Raw genomic sequence first — 20,373 nt, forward strand, 5'->3', positions numbered from 1 at the left:
AAAGTATTTTTCTGAGGTCTGTCTTATCAGGTAAATTACTGTACACAGTGTATTCATTAATTTTCATTTTCATGTAGTAAAGGCTCTATGCCTTCATAAAGGACGTACTTTTCCTTTGTTTAAGGGTATTTGGGCAGTTTATTCTCTGTTGTATTCTCAAGTAAACAATACATACAAGTACAGTACAGTATTTTCTGAGGAAACACTCATACTTATTTTTTAACCTCATTCCCAATAACCCGGCATTTTCACAAACTCGGCCATTCTTCGGTCCACATTAGGCCAAGTTTTCGAGACTCTACTGTACCAATTTTTGAGTTAAAAAAAATAATCAATAAAAATTTATGAAAAAATGTTTACATTTTACATCTACATACCAAAGACTTTTTTCCATGTTGTCACTCTGAATATTAAGATACTTATTGTACTACATAACAAGTTTTTGTATTTTCTCATCATGCACCTTCACCAGTCAGAAAAATAATGACTGCATTCTTTACTCTTCCTCACTTGCAAAGCATTTTTTCCCCAAAACTTCTTCAATTTCATGAAAAAATGAAAAAACATTACGGGCCAAGTCTAGACTGTAAAGTGGATAATCCAAAACTTTTGAAACTTTCAAGTTGTTATTTTGGCACTATGAGTCTTGCATTGTCATGGAGGTCTTCTACAATTCTGAACAGTCTAATATAGATACTTCAATGTAGCACAATATGCATTGGCATTTATTATAGCTCCTTGAAACATGAACTCAGCAACAAGTGGGCTTTTTTAGTTCCATAAGCTGCCATGAATTTGAGGCAAGTATATCCGTCTCTTTGGTTTGGTTAATGAACAAAGGTGATGCCATTCCACTAACATTTGTCTTCAGGTATAGTGTAAGAAACCCAAGTTTTCATTCAATATAATGTGTCAAAAATTTGTCTTTTTCCCTTAAGTATCAATCCAAAAACACAGCAATTATAGAGTTTGTTTTGTGTTGATTGCTGTTTATATGGAATACATCTTGCAGAAATTTTTCAGGACCCGAGATACACCATAAAAACTTTGCATATTATAGTGTGAAAAATGTGAAATTTTTTGGGATTTTATCAAGTGTAACACTGTTCTATTTAATGAATTCACCAACTTGATACAGAAAAATAATCTGTAAATCCAGTTCATTTATAATTGAGAATCAATTAAAATTCAACACCATTGCTGTACTATTGATTCATCCATAATGTTCTCTAACTTTCTTGAATGGACAATGTACCTCATATGGTAATTTATTTTTTTGCACTATGAAATAACATTTTTTCCCCCACCTCTGACAACAGTGTTTAAGATGAAAAAACAAAACAAAAAATGCTAATAACTCAATAAAATTCACAACACATGAGAAACCAGTGATTAGCTGACTTTCAATTGCCCAGGTTCACTGGGCAATTGAAAGTCAGATAATCACTGGCAAATATTCAGCTAATCATTGAGCAAATATAATGCAAAAAAACAGCTACTATTTTCCAAAATACTCCTAGTAGTATTCATTTCTAGATACACTAATTCCATAATATCTGCAAGACACTAAAACAAGATTCCAGTTTAATACAGAAGTAGAAACTAGTTCTTTATCCAAAAGTGTTATGTATCTTATTTGCTCTTAATTCCCAATGACCTCTCTGAATTCACTTGTGCCAGTAAATATAGGTGGTGTACGAGTTGACCAAAATGGCTGCCACAAAGGGTATAGCGTGCATGGCAACATACGAGAGTTACATGTTTGTTGTCTTTTTAATATCTTTTCTCTCTGTAGTCAAAACGTTTTATCTGCATTTGTGTCCGACATTAATCCTAGTTGATTTCATAGTTGTTAAAGTTATGATGATTACACTTTGTGACATTTTAGAATATGTGAGTGATCGAAAAAGATGTCTTATAAGGAGAGGAAATGCTAAAACATAACATAAAACATATCTATCCACCTCTTAGCAACTAATTCACTTCAGTTTCACCAACACCTAATTTTGCTGAGCTTAAAATTCTTTTTAATTTTACAAACGTTTTCGACCTATCTAATATAGACTATCGTCAGGTTTAATATTATAAATTTTCCAAAGCGGAACATACCATCTTTGAATATTTTACATATTTAAAATTCAAAAAAATAATTTAACTTTAAAATAAATTAAAAGAAGTGTGTATATTAAATAAATAAATAAATAAAAAGTAAATAAACAAATAAAACATAGAAAACAAAGCTAACTAGAAAGAAACATGATTTAAGGGTTTTTAAGTCCCATTCTTTTTTCTATTATATATTTCCATTTTATATACCCCAGCTTTCTCTTCCTTTTTTACGCTATTTTTATTGTACCATAGCAAGCTATAGATATTGGGAGCTCTTTTATAAACCATTCTCAAGTTTTTATAAGAAAAAGAGCACCCATTGTCTATAGCTTGCTATGGAACGATAAAGATAGTGTAAAAAAGGAAGAGAAAGCTGGGGTATATAAAATATCATTTGAAAATCAACAGTTAGGAATCAAAAAGATTATGTGGGTGTGACTAGAAGAAACCTGACAGTATGTATGAAAGAACATAGATACAATGTTGACAAACACAACACAACATTAGCAGTTATGGCACAGATTGAAGGAACGATTGTAAAATGGGAAGAGGCTAGTCATTAAAACGGTGCACTCTCCATCCATTGCACTGGAGATGGAAAAGGTGGAAATTTATAAAAGTAAAATAAAAAACTGTTGCCTAAATGCTAGGGATGCTAATGCACTTCCAACAGTATGGAAATATATAATAGAAAAAAGAATGGGACTTAGAAACCCTTAAATCATGTTTCTTTCTAGTTAGCTTGGTTTCTATGTTTTATTTGTTTATTTACTTTTTATTTATTTATTTAATATACACACTTCTTTCAATTTATTTTAAAGTTAAATTTTTAAAAAATTTTAAATATGTAAAATATTCAAAAATGGTAGGTTCCATTTTGGAACATTTATAATATTAAACCTGATGGCCTATATTAGATACGGTGAAAACGTTTGTAAAAATAAAAGAATTTTAAGCTCAGCAAAATTAGGTGTTGGTGAAACTGAAGTGATAACTTCAGTTTTACTTCCCACTTTTTTCGCAGCAATTTATTTTTTGGGAATGTGCGCATATGTACTGAGTTTGATGAACCTTTAGACTTACATCCAAATTCACAGCAATACTTATTTGCCATTGTAGGTTGAACACTTTCTAATTCTAACAGACCACAGACTTTATACCCATAACAGCCGCCATTACGTAGTTCACGCTAATACCGCTAGATGTCAGATCTATCGTTGGCACAAGCGAATTGATAAGGAAAAATTGCCATCTTCTAATAGTCATTAGTCTTACTATTGTACATCACAAATGGTTGCATATACTTTATCTCTTATATTCAAATAATCAAGTAATGCTATTTTTTCACTTTTAAACAAAGGGATAATTACAATATCTTATTTTGTGAATTGTAAATTTAAAAAACCTGTGTATAAATTACTTAAAACTAATAATTGATAATACATAAGTAATGCCAATGACAGTAATCAAACAAAATGTAATTAAACATTATCTCAAACATTAAAATTTATGTTTTAATAAATAGAATTAATTTTGATGAAATTTCCTTAGTTTAATATAGTAAAGACAATAAATATAATTNAAAATTATATTAATAAATCTAATTTTCTTTATTTTGATCTTTAAAGTCACACACCTTGTCCTATATGTGAGATCGTCTTATATGAAAGTAAATATGGTATTTACATAAACTGTTTATCATTACCTGTAAGAAATTAAATGGATAAACTACTTTCATTTGCAAAAGATTGATTACTTCCTTTTTCAATTAACTCTAACATTTATAGTTAGATTAACTATAATTAAATTGCAACTATGTTTAAATGCTAATTATTATCAACTTTTAGATAACAATTTGCATTGTAATATATTCAAGTAAAAATGGATTTGTGTGTTTGTGTGTATTGTGTATGTATGCATTTTTGTTTGTTGTCTATCTCATTAGTGCAAAAAAATAATGAATAAATTTCTTTTAATGGTATTAAAATTTAAAGTCACATGAATTCAATAAGATTCAAATCCTACTTCAAAGGAAGAAATGATATATTAGAATCTTAATCATACAATCAAATCAATATCACCAACAAAATTGCACAAGGAGATCTTAGACATAGGAACACACACTGTTAGTTGTTATTAATCAGTCACTGGTGCTTAGTTGCCACGATGCAATTTGCAAATTGAAATTACTTTCTGGATAAAGATTTCTAATATGATCCCAATTCTTGCATAAAAAAATTGGAATCATAATAGAAACCTGTAGCCAATTATGTTGGTATCAGACCAGAACATAAGATTTTTACAAGGATGAAGTTTGGAAAAAATTTTTGTAATATTTTTTTAATTTTTACAATATAGAGTAACAATACAGCATACCAAGAAGGAACTAAACGAGTACAAAATTAATGTCAGTTACATACAATATACTATTTTATTAACATAGTAACATTTTTTGTTTGAATTGTCAAATGTAAAGGATTAAATCCCCAAAACACTGTCTTTGTTTGGAATTACAATTAGAAAACAAAAAGCAAGAGTATTCAGATAGGAAAAGTATTTTCTTACAAAGTGATTGATACAAATATTAATGGAAAAAGCCAAATTATTATAAATCCAAAAATTTAAAAACAAAAAACTTATCAAGCTTAGATAAATAAAAACATTTTTTTAATAATGTTTTTAAATGTGGTATAAGTAATACATTTTTCTCAATATCAACAATATTTTTAGACGAGATTTTAAATTCTTCTGATATCTTAAACAGGGGTGCACAACCTGCAGCCCGCGGGCCACATACGGCCCCTTATCAATGTTTATGCGGCCCGCGGACGGTACAGGCCAAACCCCTTCTTTCGAAGTTTCTAAGTGTAGAACTTTTCCCTTTCACAAAGTCATTAGCACCCAACTGTTTTATAACTTTCCCTGAAGTGGGAAATGGGGGTTATTCTATAAATAAGTCTATTTCTAGCTAACACTTTCTGGTTTAGATATCGAATATTCTAAGTCTAATACATAGTATTATAACGATTTTTTGAAGAATCAAATAAAATAAAATGATGTTAGAACGTCATTTCCGATGTTATCAGGAAGTTTCTATTTTGGCGGGAAATCTTCAATTTTATGCTTCGGAAAACTTGCTTATTCGTCTAAATAGCGTCAAATAACAAAAATAAATGAAAATAGCGCTGAAAAACTATGAAAATAACGATTTTTTATGATTTGTTTACATTCTAGATTCTGATTGGTATTGTCGAATTTGAATCAATCTTTTCTGAAAAGACGCTTATTCGTCAACCTAATGTCATTCAAACTAGAAAAAACTAACCAGAGTTCAAAAAGAAATGTACAAAAAGCTATAACAACCAATAATTTACAACAATATCTCTCCATAGACTAAGAATAGAAAAAAAATTTTTCACATCAAATTTATTATTATTAAGTTGGACCAAGAAAATTAATACTGTAGTTGGAATAGAGTCATTACGACTAAAAGGAAGCCATTTGCATTAAAATATTTTGGATTTAATAATTATTACAAACCGCGTCAAGCCATAAACTTGTCAACAAAGAGGGTTGTAAAATGATTCCGTGTAGCTAGAAAGCTGCGGTTTTTTTTGTTTGAAAGAAAACAGATATATTTAGGTTATTTAAGTAGTAAATTAATTGGAACTTTTTATTTACTTTTATTTTTACATTCTTTTTTTCGTAAATTTAAAATTAAATTATTATTTTTAATTTTTCACCTTGCTGAAAAATTACCTTGGGGACAGGCAAAAGGAGTTAGTCCAGTATCATTGCATAATTCACCAACAGCAACTTTGTGCAAAGAAGCTGGGATTTGAACGTCTGCTGAAAGATGTCTATGATACTGTGAACTTAATCTGCCGTCATGGACTCAACCATCGACTCTTCACATCATTTCTTGAAGAAATAGATGCTGATTATGCTGACCTGCCCACGTATACTGAAGTTCGTTGGCTGAGCAAGGCAACAGTCCTCAAGAGATTTGTGGAGCTATTGGGGCCTATTATCACTTTCCTCAAAGAACGGGGGAACACTACAAGGAATTTGGAGGGACAAAGATGGCAGTGTGATTTAGCTTTCCTTGCTGACATTACTGCTTATCTAAACGACCTTAATTTGAGATTGCAGGGAAAGATGCAACTTGTTTCTCAGTTGACAAGTAACATCAATGCATTTATGACCAAACTATCACTTTTCAAGTCCCACATGCAATCAGAGAACTTTACACACTTTCCACATTGCAAGGCCATGAAAGAGAAATACCCACATATGAAGATGGATTACTCTGACCAAGTTAACACCCTCCTTACATCATTCAATGAGAGGTTTGGTGAATTCCAGAAATACAAGATCTACCTGCAACTTTTTTCAACTCCATTTGATGTGAAAGTGGAAGATGCCCCTCCAGATGTCCAACTTGAGTTGATAGACATCTAGTGCAGTGATGAATTGAAATCACAGTTTAAAAATTCTAATCTCCTCACATTCTACGAAGAACTGCCAGATACATCATTTCCAAAACTGAAAGACAATGCTCGATTTTGTGCAAGCATGTTTGGCAGTACCTATGTATGCAAACAAGCATACATAGGTACTGCCAAACAAGCTTGCAAGTTTTCGCTTATGAATTTAAACAAGTGCAAAACACGGAACAGGTTAACCAACGAGAATTTGAAAAATCTACTGGTTGTTTCAACATCTGCCATTACACCAGACATAAAGAAGATTGCCGCCAGCATCCAATCTCAGCCATTGCATTAATCGCTTGGGGGTCCGGCCCCCAGTCAGTAAACTTAATCCTAATTTGGCCCTTCTTCACAAAAGGTTGTGCATCCCTGTCTTAAAGAAACAAAACATTTGGATATAATGTTAATTTTATTTTTATTAATTTTGATAATACAGGTATGCTGTAAACAAGAAATATAAAGGATTTACAAACTGGGAAAAGCAAATTATATATAAAAAAATGAATATCCAAGAAAAATGTTAACATTAAATATTGTTTATATTTTGAATTAATACTTAATCAACTTAAATTGTTTGTTATTACTTATGCCAGACATGGGCAAATGCAACTCTTGCTGAAAGTGTTAATTTCTGCTTTTTATTATTATTTTTACAATTATATTTCCATAATTTTGTGAAAATATGTTTATTAAAAAAATTCAATATTTGTTTTATATTATATTTATATTATATAATAAAACCACAGTACAGAATTGCGATGCAGAATAAAAAGTACAGAACCGCAGCTCCCGTGCATTTTGCAAAACCTACAATTCGGCTCCTACTGAATTCTTGCTTGCCCACCCGATTTATGCTGATGACATTAAATTACTAAATCACAACCATGAAGTTATACAGTTATATTTACATCTTATGACAACCCTTTTCAAAAAAAAACCAAGCTTAAAATTAATAATCAAAAATAATCATCATGTATTTTACATTAACTTGGATTATTCCTTTACCACCATTCTCTAATCAGTACAAATCTTATAAAATATATTAACTCTTAATGATCATGGTATAATTTTTGATAGCAAACTTACATTAAAAAGTCATACTGACAAAAAAGTAAATCACTTTCATGCTAAGGAATTCTCTAGCAATTTTACAAACTCTCTTCAAAAAAAGCATATTACATGTTATTTTCTTCACAACCTTTCCTTGTTGATTATTGTTTGCTCATTTGGCCATGGCTTTCCCCTCCCTTATAGAAGGAATTTTGAAAGACAATGAAATTTACCCAATATTAAATAAATTTTATAATCTACCTTTTACTCATCACCCAAAGTTGCCAGATCTAGATTGGTTTTCCCTCACTTTAAATACTTCGGCCCATTATTATATTACAAATACTTTAATAGTTATATCCAGATGAATTAGTTCCATTTAAGAGCACATCAGCAGAATTTGAATAGCCCATCGTGCATTTTATCATCATTTTATAGACTATTTCCCAAAAAATGAATAATCTCAACATCTATATAAAGACTTCACACTTTAAATACACTTGTAAACACACACTGTGTAACTTTTAAAGATTTATTTATTTATTCATTCTTACTCTTATTTTATTAATACATAAAATAGTATTAAACATTATTTTATGTATTTGTATTACTTAATTTTTTTACTTTTGTGTTGGTTTAATAATAATACCTTACATATTTGTTATGGGTTAATTTGTTACTGGAAGGGAAGAATTGGTGTCTAACAAGACATTTCCTATTGTATTTAAGATAAATAATACAGTAGACTCCCCCTATAACACGGGTTCGTATAACGCAGTGAAAAAATTGTGATCGTGTTAGTATAACACGGTAAAAGAATGAGACAGATTGTCGCGTCGCAACAGGATTGGTTGAATCTGGACCAATAATGGACGAGCAGCCAAACTACTTGCTGCCGTCCAGCACCACGTATATATACGGAGAGTTTAGGTGAAAAAGTTGAGTTTACTATCGTCTGTACAGTATATAAATTAGGTACTGTAAGTCTAATACTGTAATTTTATAATTTTAATGTTATCTAAAATTTTGTCTTTAGTCATCAAAATAACTTATCAGGAAATGCGTCCGCCGTTCAATAAGCCACTCCACGACAAAAACAAGCTTAAGAAATGGCGTCTTCAAACAATGGGCACTTCTTACAGTATTCCTACAATTTTTTATTTATAAGTATTCCTACAATTTTTTATTTATAGCATAGTTTATATGGATTATTCCAAAAAAATTATACATGATTTGGAAATGTTCGAGTCAAAATTAGTCTAGAATCAATTAATATTATGGAAGAAAACCTTTCAAACAGCCATAGCCCCTAAACTGCACAAGTGTCTGGCTGTGATTGGTTCATGTATTTAAGTGACTCGTATAACATGGAATGTATCTACCATGTTATAGGGGGGTCTACTGCAAATGATTGGATTTAGAGCTTCAGTGGTAGACACTCAGACTATTTTAGTCACGATACCACTTGCTTTCTAATGATCATGTGATCATAACCACATTCTATAGCAGCAGCAATTTTAACAAATTCCAACACATTAAACCCAACTTGTTTTATGTATTCTATGTTATGTCCTTAATACAGTAGAGTCTCGAAAACTCGGCACTCGATAACCCGGCAGTCCAGATAACTCGGCCACACCCTGGCAGGGCAAAAAATCCTTAGTTAATTAATTTTCATTATAGACAGCATTTTGCCTCAAAGTATTTTTCTGAGGTCTGTCTTATCAGGTAAATTACTGTACACAGTGTATTCATTAATTTTCATTTTCATGTAGTAAAGGCTCTGTCTTAATAAAGGACGTACTTTTCCTTTGTTTAAGGGTATTTGGGCAGTTTATTCTCTGTTGTATTCTCAAGTAAACAATACATACAAGTACAGTACAGTATTTTCTGAGGAAACACTCATACTTATTTTTTAACCTCATTCCCAATAACCCGGCATTTTCACAAACTCGGCCATTCTTCGGTCCACATTAGGCCAAGTTTTCGAGACTCTACTGTACCAATTTTTGAGTTAAAAAAAATAATCAATAAAAATTTATGAAAAAATGTTTACATTTTACATCTACATACCAAAGACTTTTTTCCATGTTGTCACTCTGAATATTAAGATACTTATTGTACTACATAACAAGTTTTTGTATTTTCTCATCATGCACCTTCACCAGTCAGAAAAATAATGACTGCATTCTTTACTCTTCCTCACTTGCAAAGCATTTTTTCCCCAAAACTTCTTCAATTTCATGAAAAAATGAAAAACATTACGGGCCAAGTCTAGACTGTAAAGTGGATAATCCAAAACTTTTGAAACTTTCAAGTTGTTATTTTGGCACTATGAGTCTTGCATTGTCATGGAGGTCTTCTACAATTCTGAACAGTCTAATATAGATACTTCAATGTAGCACAATATGCATTGGCATTTATTATAGCTCCTTGAAACATGAACTCAGCAACAAGTGGGCTTTTTTAGTTCCATAAGCTGCCATGAATTTGAGGCAAGTATATCCGTCTCTTTGGTTTGGTTAATGAACAAAGGTGATGCCATTCCACTAACATTTGTCTTCAGGTATAGTGTAAGAAACCCAAGTTTTCATTCAATATAATGTGTCAAAAATTTGTCTTTTTCCCTTAAGTATCAATCCAAAAACACAGCAATTATAGAGTTTGTTTTGTGTTGATTGCTGTTTATATGGAATACATCTTGCAGAAATTTTTCAGGACCCGAGATACACCATAAAAACTTTGCATATTATAGTGTGAAAAATGTGAAATTTTTTGGGATTTTATCAAGTGTAACACTGTTCTATTTAATGAATTCACCAACTTGATACAGAAAAATAATCTGTAAATCCAGTTCATTTATAATTGAGAATCAATTAAAATTCAACACCATTGCTGTACTATTGATTCATCCATAATGTTCTCTAACTTTCTTGAATGGACAATGTACCTCATATGGTAATTTATTTTTTTGCACTATGAAATAACATTTTTTCCCCCACCTCTGACAACAGTGTTTAAGATGAAAAAACAAAACAAAAAATGCTAATAACTCAATAAAATTCACAACACATGAGAAACCAGTGATTAGCTGACTTTCAATTGCCCAGGTTCACTGGGCAATTGAAAGTCAGATAATCACTGGCAAATATTCAGCTAATCATTGAGCAAATATAATGCAAAAAAACAGCTACTATTTTCCAAAATACTCCTAGTAGTATTCATTTCTAGATACACTAATTCCATAATATCTGCAAGACACTAAAACAAGATTCCAGTTTAATACAGAAGTAGAAACTAGTTCTTTATCCAAAAGTGTTATGTATCTTATTTGCTCTTAATTCCCAATGACCTCTCTGAATTCACTTGTGCCAGTAAATATAGGTGGTGTACGAGTTGACCAAAATGGCTGCCACAAAGGGTATAGCGTGCATGGCAACATACGAGAGTTACATGTTTGTTGTCTTTTTAATATCTTTTCTCTCTGTAGTCAAAACGTTTTATCTGCATTTGTGTCCGACATTAATCCTAGTTGATTTCATAGTTGTTAAAGTTATGATGATTACACTTTGTGACATTTTAGAATATGTGAGTGATCGAAAAAGATGTCTTATAAGGAGAGGAAATGCTAAAACATAACATAAAACATATCTATCCACCTCTTAGCAACTAATTCACTTCAGTTTCACCAACACCTAATTTTGCTGAGCTTAAAATTCTTTTTAATTTTACAAACGTTTTCGACCTATCTAATATAGACTATCGTCAGGTTTAATATTATAAATTTTCCAAAGCGGAACATACCATCTTTGAATATTTTACATATTTAAAATTCAAAAAAATAATTTAACTTTAAAATAAATTAAAAGAAGTGTGTATATTAAATAAATAAATAAATAAAAAGTAAATAAACAAATAAAACATAGAAAACAAAGCTAACTAGAAAGAAACGTGATTTAAGGGTTTTTAAGTCCCATTCTTTTTTCTATTATATATTTCCATTTTATATACCCCAGCTTTCTCTTCCTTTTTTACGCTATTTTTATTGTACCATAGCAAGCTATAGATATTGGGAGCTCTTTTATAAACCATTCTCAAGTTTTTATAAGAAAAAGAGCACCCATTGTCTATAGCTTGCTATGGAACGATAAAGATAGTGTAAAAAAGGAAGAGAAAGCTGGGGTATATAAAATATCATTTGAAAATCAACAGTTAGGAATCAAAAAGATTATGTGGGTGTGACTAGAAGAAACCTGACAGTATGTATGAAAGAACATAGATACAATGTTGACAAACACAACACAACATTAGCAGTTATGGCACAGATTGAAGGAACGATTGTAAAATGGGAAGAGGCTAGTCATTAAAACGGTGCACTCTCCATCCATTGCACTGGAGATGGAAAAGGTGGAAATTTATAAAAGTAAAATAAAAAACTGTTGCCTAAATGCTAGGGATGCTAATGCACTTCCAACAGTATGGAAATATATAATAGAAAAAAGAATGGGACTTAGAAACCCTTAAATCATGTTTCTTTCTAGTTAGCTTGGTTTCTATGTTTTATTTGTTTATTTACTTTTTATTTATTTATTTAATATACACACTTCTTTCAATTTATTTTAAAGTTAAATTTTTAAAAAATTTTAAATATGTAAAATATTCAAAAATGGTAGGTTCCATTTTGGAACATTTATAATATTAAACCTGATGGCCTATATTAGATACGGTGAAAACGTTTGTAAAAATAAAAGAATTTTAAGCTCAGCAAAATTAGGTGTTGGTGAAACTGAAGTGATAACTTCAGTTTTACTTCCCACTTTTTTCGCAGCAATTTATTTTTTGGGAATGTGCGCATATGTACTGAGTTTGATGAACCTTTAGACTTACATCCAAATTCACAGCAATACTTATTTGCCATTGTAGGTTGAACACTTTCTAATTCTAACAGACCACAGACTTTATACCCATAACAGCCGCCATTACGTAGTTCACGCTAATACCGCTAGATGTCAGATCTATCGTTGGCACAAGCGAATTGATAAGGAAAAATTGCCATCTTCTAATAGTCATTAGTCTTACTATTGTACATCACAAATGGTTGCATATACTTTATCTCTTATATTCAAATAATCAAGTAATGCTATTTTTTCACTTTTAAACAAAGGGATAATTACAATATCTTATTTTGTGAATTGTAAATTTAAAAAACCTGTGTATAAATTACTTAAAACTAATAATTGATAATACATAAGTAATGCCAATGACAGTAATCAAACAAAATGTAATTAAACATTATCTCAAACATTAAAATTTATGTTTTAATAAATAGAATTAATTTTGATGAAATTTCCTTAGTTTAATATAGTAAAGACAATAAATATAATTATAATAAAAGTATAAACTAATAATAATTTTTTAATATAATATTTCATTTCATACTCTCTACTAACAAATATGAATAAAGATTATCACACTACATTGTTAAAAATCATATATCATTAAAAAAATTCAAAAAGAAAAATTTTTTCTGTACAGTTTTTTAGCATATTATATTATCTGAAAAATAATTTAAAAACTTCATAAATATAATTTGAACAACACCTTAAATACTTTTTTCAGAAACACTAATTTATTTAAAGGTTTTTGACACCTTTTCATAGGTCTGTGTCAAGTTTAACACAAACAAGGTTTAAACTACGTTCTAATTAATGTTCTAACAGCTTTTTAAAACAAATTGAAATAAGACTTCCAATGCAAACAGCTGCATATTTTAACTGGATATTAAATTTGATATATTTCAATTTATTTTAAAATTCTGTTAGAACATTAATTAGAACTTACAGTTCAAATCTTGTTTATACATTAAACCTGACACAAGTGATCCTATAAAAAGTGATCAAAAACATTTAAATAAATTATTGTTGCTGAAAAAAGTATTTAAGAAGTTATGACTTACTTATAATCAGACTATTTACGTTATAAGTTTAACTGAAAAGTATAATATCTGAAGGAAAGTTTGATGTATTTGGTTAAGCTTATTAATTTAATAACAAAACAAATTGTAAATAAGAGTTTGACTGACACAGCCATATTAATGCATAAACACTATCCCAACTGGATGTATGCAACGTAAAAACAATTCATAATCCAAGACAGAAAAAAACATTTAATTTTTAATAAATATTTTTGAACCTTTATAAGGACCATCTCAGGTTCTAATGGTAGAATGAAAAGAATCAAACAACAAAATGTTTAAAAATGTTCATTGCATAAGAAGTTTGCATGCACAGGAGCATAGTAATATATTATAAATTAAAACAAAATTATAAGAAAAATAATATACAAAAAATTTAAAAACTATAGATAAAAAAAGTTATAAAAAGCAATAAATGTACTAAGACCAAAGTGCTTATAAAAGTCAATACAGTTAGAAACGTGTTCAAATACTGCCCTCCAGGAACCATGTCCAAGCTATTGATAGCTGTTCTTCTAGAGATAGGATTGTATATCTCAATAATCAAGATATTTTAGAGGCAATGGTAATACATTTCGATGTGGAAGGTGAGCTCTACCAAAATAAACATCTAATCTCTGTTCAATGCAAAGGTGGCCAAGGCCATAGCTCCTGTTCTTTTAGTAATCGAGTCCTGGTGTTACTTGAGTCTTGACTTGAGAAATCTAAACATAATGCTTATGTATTCATATGTCAATCAAGCCTATGGTCACACAAAGGAATTGTGTACACTCCTGGCAGTCTTTTCATCAAGAGGATCTTGTCATTCCTAAGTAATGAAAAGACAGTGAGAGATCTCTTGTATGCAATTTGGATGTCAGATTGCTGTCCAATCTCCTTGAAGATACCACTGAATTGCTGGTTATGTGTGATACCTCAAAAGAGCTTGGTATCCTTGTTGGTTGTTGCCATTGTAGGCCTGTCAAAATATTTTATAAACATGTTGATAAGCTTGCGTTGATATCAAAGTGCTTTGGCAATACAGAAAATGCGTTAGAGCTCCCTTTGTCTAATGGTATTGTTAGAACAGTGGGTGAACGTTCTATGGATTAAGGTTCTGAAGGCAGCCAATTTGTACTTCAAAGGATCATGTGAGTATGATGGAATGAAGAATTGTTTGAATATAGCTTTACGGAAAATGTTTGTAGTGAGAACTCTGTTACTCAAAGTAATGGTGAGATCCAAAAAAATGTACCTGCTTATCATTACTTTGTTCCAGAGATAGTGTTAGACCACAAGGGTTGTTATTAATGGCCTCCAGGAAGTTGTGTAGGGGTGGTCACAAGACCAAATGAACACAATGTCGTAGACATACCTTAAATACAATAATATATTGTTCTCAAAAGATGATAGCATGTTCTTTGTATTTTTCTTCTGTTTTCGTTTTAATTTATAATATATTACTATGCTCCTGTGCATATGAACTTTGTACTCAATGAACATTTTTAAACTATATCTTGTTGTTTGATTTTTCCATTCTACCAGTAGAATCTGAGGATGGCCTTTATAAAGGTTGAAAAAATTTGTTTTTTAATAAATATTTTTGTTCTTTAACTGAATTATGGTGTTGAAGTGTTCTTATATTGTAACTAAGATTTTAACATGATGCTTTCTAAATTTATTTATAATTTTATTAAAGGAAAATTGAACAAGTTTTGATGAATAACTTATTTACAATTAAAAACAGCAAACTATAAATCCACTTCAGAAAATCATAAATTTAATATTCATCAAATGAAAAAAGCTTTCTATATTATTAAAACACATTCCAAGAACAAAAAGTTCTAATATTCAAATTCCCCAAAAAAAATTATAACAATCCACATCTAATTTCACCAATAAATGATGTAATTTAAAGCAAGAAAAACTTAAGCTCCAGAAGTCTGCTTAGTTTAAATTGTATCTAGCCAGTTGAAGCAATTTCTAGTTTACAAAATAATATAAATTAATCTTAAGTTAATTTTATGAAGTACACAATTTTTTTTCTTCCTTTATCAGCTATTTACAATCTATGTGAGAAATTTACTATCTCTTAACATTATACACAAAAAAGTCTTTAGAAAATATTAAGCTCTCCACAACTTCACAATTATCATCTTCTAATATACTTTTTGTGGATATTTCTTTCAAAACAAAAAAAAAAACTAATACATTATAAAGGAATTAAACACAAACATGACATGAAATGAACAGATATTTTGAACAACTATATTCAAAGTGACAACTGTGAAATCATGGTAAACTTATAATGCATGATATATAAGCCATTTAGACTCAATAGCAAATCACTGTGCATAGCTGGAAATTGCTGATAAGAAAGATAAATAAATCAATGAACATTAATAATCCAAAATCAAATTAACACTTTTAAATTATTACACACTGAAATTAGAAAGATTTCTGTAGCATTATATTTCCTTCAGTATGCAAGTTTTGATTTGTTTGATTGTAAATTTACAAATCAAACAAAAAACTTATCAAAATTGTTATCATCATCATCAGTAATGTCATAAACAAGCCATTTCATTGACTGGAATCTGATGTAAGAATTTTAAAACTTAACTAATAAGACTATTATAAATATGGTTAATGTTTTCAGTAATACATGCAATAATTACATTATTCAAAAATTAGTTCGTATATATTTTGTTGATTTCCTAATTTTATAATATGAAATATCAGCATAATTTTTATTCTATTCCAACATTAATTGTTTTCTAAATTTTTAAAATATATTATTCATTTTAATTTTAATAGTCTACATGACAGTTTAGTATTAGAATCATATGATATGTGACATTAAAATTTACACACTTGTTTTATTAAGAATGTTAACGGTAAAAAGGTTATAAATTTACATTATAAAAAAAAATTATAATCATTAAGTTATCTGAAAGGTTATTTTAAAGAATCTTTTTGGTAATTCTAAATGTAGCTTTATATTTGTCCTCCAATATAAGATTTTCAAAACAATGAAAGATTTAACTGACCCCTTACCATCTTGATATTAAATTTAAACTTAATACTTCTGTTATTTGATAAGAAATTTCAGGTTTTGTGCCTGTAGCCAAAAGAAATTGAACAACACTTTGTATTTCAACATCTGCACTGTCAAATTTCCATAACTCGAACCCCTAGGAAAAATGAAAAGTTCAAGTTAAAGAAACATGAGATAGTTACTGTATATAAATAATGCAATAACTAGGTATTTATGATTACAATAATTTTAAGATATATAAAAGATAATTTTTATAACCACTTATGAAAATTTTACTTATATACTGATAATCCTGTATAAAATCTAAGCTAACATTATATTTTTTTAGACAATTTGTTTAAATTAACTGAAAGATTAAGATAGTCAACTTAACTGACTGTTGAGTCAAGTCAATTAAATTTTATATGCTTTAGAATTAAACCTAGTTATGTTTAATTTAACTTTAGAACAACTTAAAATTAAACTCTGAATTTGATTTGCAAATTAAAGACATGGAAAAACTGATAAAGTAAAGTCTAAAGAACATAGCATATAACTCAATTGCCTAATTGAGCTCATTTAATTTTTCCTCAGTTTTCACTATAACATGCAGATATGCATTATGTTGTTGAAAAAATACACACAGTAGGACCTTGCTACAGAGTTTTAGATTTTTGAATTTTTGATTTTTAGATAAGATGGAAATTTAGAGAAAAGGAAAAACTAGAATATTTGTAAAATAAAAATTCTTAATTGCATGTTAAATCCAATCCATTTACCAAGGTGCTTGAAGTCTTTCAGCATCATAATCAGTTGTTATTGTTCTTGAAAAGCATTACTATGACATATCTGTTTTGCATAAAACAAATGGAAGCTTGGAACCAATATCAGTCTTTATCAACAATTCTTGCTTGTAGCACATTATGTTCACATAATATCAGTGCTTCTCTTTGTTTCACTTTCACTAATTACTTTTCAAAACAGACTTCAAAATGCTACGACAGTAATGCTGGTAGCTCTGATAAGCCAAAGAAAAGCTATAAAGTACCTACTTTAGAGGAAAAAATTAAAATTTTAGATTTAGTGAGAAAAGAAAGTCTACTTCCAATGTTGCAAGAACGTTAGAGAAGAAATCTTTCATACATGCTGTACTGTACATACTAGGAAAAAAAAAATATATACATAAAAGGTTTCAATGGCTCCTGAAACTGCTGAAGTTTCAGGAGTCATATATATATAGTGAATGATAAAACCATAACAACGAATGGAAAAAGTATTGAAAAGATGGGTAGAAGACATGATGAAAAGTCATGTTCCTATCAATGGCCTAATGTTGCCATGTTTCCTCAACATTTAAAGGAAATCATTGAAGAAGGTATCACAAAACTGGGCATTTTAAGTAAAAAATGCACAGCAGAATCTACATTCACAAAACTGCAAAGTAGGCACCAGGATAAAACACTTACAAACAGGCTGATTGGTATTGTATGACAATGCTTCAGATCACATTATAAAGCCAGGCATGGTGTACTTAGCAAAACATTCTCACACTCAAGAAAAAAACAATTTATCTGCCCATGTTTTAGCAACAAAACCAAAAAGCATGTCTTATGGTAGTTCTCTTTACAAAATGGTTCCATCAATGCTTCATCCAGGATGAAAAATATTTGGAGAAAGAAGAGCTACCATTCAGAGTCCTTTTAATCATTGACAATACACTTCATCATCCAGAATCTGCCTTGAGGGACAAATGTCCAGGTCTTATTTTTACCAAACATAATGTTACTGCTTCAGCCATTATACTAGGACAATATTTGCTGTATCACGGCTATATGTGGTACATGCCTAGTTTATGATCAGATTTTCTCAGCAATTGATGCAGACCTTAATGTTGAGTTAATGCAGTGCTAGAAGTCCTTCACCATTGCAATATGCAGATGTAATAACCTTCTTCAAAACTGCAATGGATGAATTAAAAACTGAAAAAATGCTTGTTGGAAACTCTTATGGATTGATATGAATGAATTCAAAAAAAGATCTTATCATTGATGATGAGGTCAAAATTATAGAAGCCTTGAGCCAAATTGATGAAGACAGCATGGAAAATATGCTGACCAAAGAAATGAAAACTCACATAAAAGAGCATTGTGATAAATTAACACCTAAAGAGTTAAAACAACTTGTCAAGTTGTAAAAGGGACACACCACAAATTTGGAATTAGAGAAATGTGCAAAAAAGTGTTCACAGAATGACACAGCATTTGAAAGATACAGTAATAGATTATTATTCTAGGATGGAGCAAGCCATTGAAGTCATCAGGACAATAACCAAAAACATGGCAGCCTCTGCAGCAAGTCATCAATGAACTGAAGAAAAAAACAGCTACTGATGAAGATGATCTTCAAAAGGTGTAAAAAGATTAGAGAATCTAGAACTTTTGCATCCTCCACTCAACATACAGCCACTGCTCTCCTCTACTGTTAAACCATCATCAAGATGGTCAACCAATGAGCCTGAGTTGTCTGAAGCTGATGATACTTCTGACATTATCAGAAGGATGCAAGTCACCTATTATTACTGTAGTATAGTTATGCATCCACAATCATCCAGACATATGCTCATTTAAGCATTATGCTTGTATAGTCATCATCATCATGCAAGATGATTCTGAAGCAGGAAGCTAAATACAACAGACATAGAGAATGAGAAAATATTGAAGTTTTTCAAATTATAATTTATAGTATCATGCTATTTATTGTTAATAAAATGTTTACTTGCCTTATTTATATTAAAAAGTGTGTGATAGGTATGTTAATACAGGAAATAACAATAATTAATGGAGTTCACTATTTTATGCAAATTTCTGTTTACACAAGGAATCTGGAACATATTGGTTGCTTCTGACAAGATCCTACTGTACATATTTTTATTCATCAATGCTGAGCATTTTCAACAATTGTCAATCATAACTTGTTTAATGAATGCAATATCTCAGTTACAATGGTTTCATTAAATAATAATGTCTGCAATTCCAACAAAATACACAGGTCATATCAAAAGTAATAAGCAACAAATTTTTATAAACTGTTATTTTGTTTCATTAAAATTTGAAGTATACCTTCTTAAACTGTAGACTTCTGTTTACTTTCTGATATAATCAACTTATTTGAACACATCTTTCCCAATGTTCAGCAGGTTTGAATATCTCCTGTGGTAGAACGCTGTTCCATCCCTATGAAAGCACTGACACACTGCTTTCTCAATTGCCACTATTATCTCATAAAGTTGGCTTCACATTTGATCCTTCACAAATCCACCTAGATGGTAGTCTGAGGGTGATAGATCAGGACTGCAGGAGAAGTGTGGAAGAACTTCTCCTGCACATCAGAAAAATCTTCTCTCAGAATTCAGAAAAATCAGAAAAATATTCAATAGCTTGCATATTAATACCACATAAATAAATCAATAGCTCAAATCAGAAAAATCACTCTTGCTACACATCAGAAAAATTGAAGAGATTTCAATTCAATTTTTCTGATGTGCAGCAAGCAGTGTAGAGCCAAGCATTGCTAGATTATCTTTCTTCCAGGACATTGCCAAGTGCTGATGCACATTGCAAAGCAGTGTCTGGACATAATCAGCATTGTTTGTTTGCCTAGGTTCTAGAAAAACAACCAAAAGAACCTTCTGCATCTCCAAAGATTGTGCCCATGATCTTTGCTGCTGGTGGCAC

At 30.2% G+C, this 20,373-nt stretch overlaps 1 protein-coding gene across 1 annotated transcript in view; it reads right to left on the reverse strand.

The window, feature by feature from the left end:
- The window catches only part of LOC111630013 (E3 ubiquitin-protein ligase TRIP12-like), a 189,689-nt gene extending 172,892 nt beyond the window's left edge, over window positions 1-16,797 (reverse strand). The window contains exon 1 of the mRNA XM_023374005.1: window positions 16,660-16,797. The gene's annotated coding sequence lies outside the window, so the exon portion shown is untranslated. The remainder of the gene's footprint in view (window positions 1-16,659) is intronic.
- Between the last annotated feature and the right edge of the window lie 3,576 nt (window positions 16,798-20,373).

Source organism: Centruroides sculpturatus, unplaced genomic scaffold, assembly GCF_000671375.1.
Source record: "Centruroides sculpturatus isolate CEXI.00-Female unplaced genomic scaffold, Cexi_2.0 scaffold415, whole genome shotgun sequence".
In the NCBI taxonomy this organism is placed as follows: Eukaryota; Metazoa; Arthropoda; class Arachnida; order Scorpiones; family Buthidae; genus Centruroides; species Centruroides sculpturatus.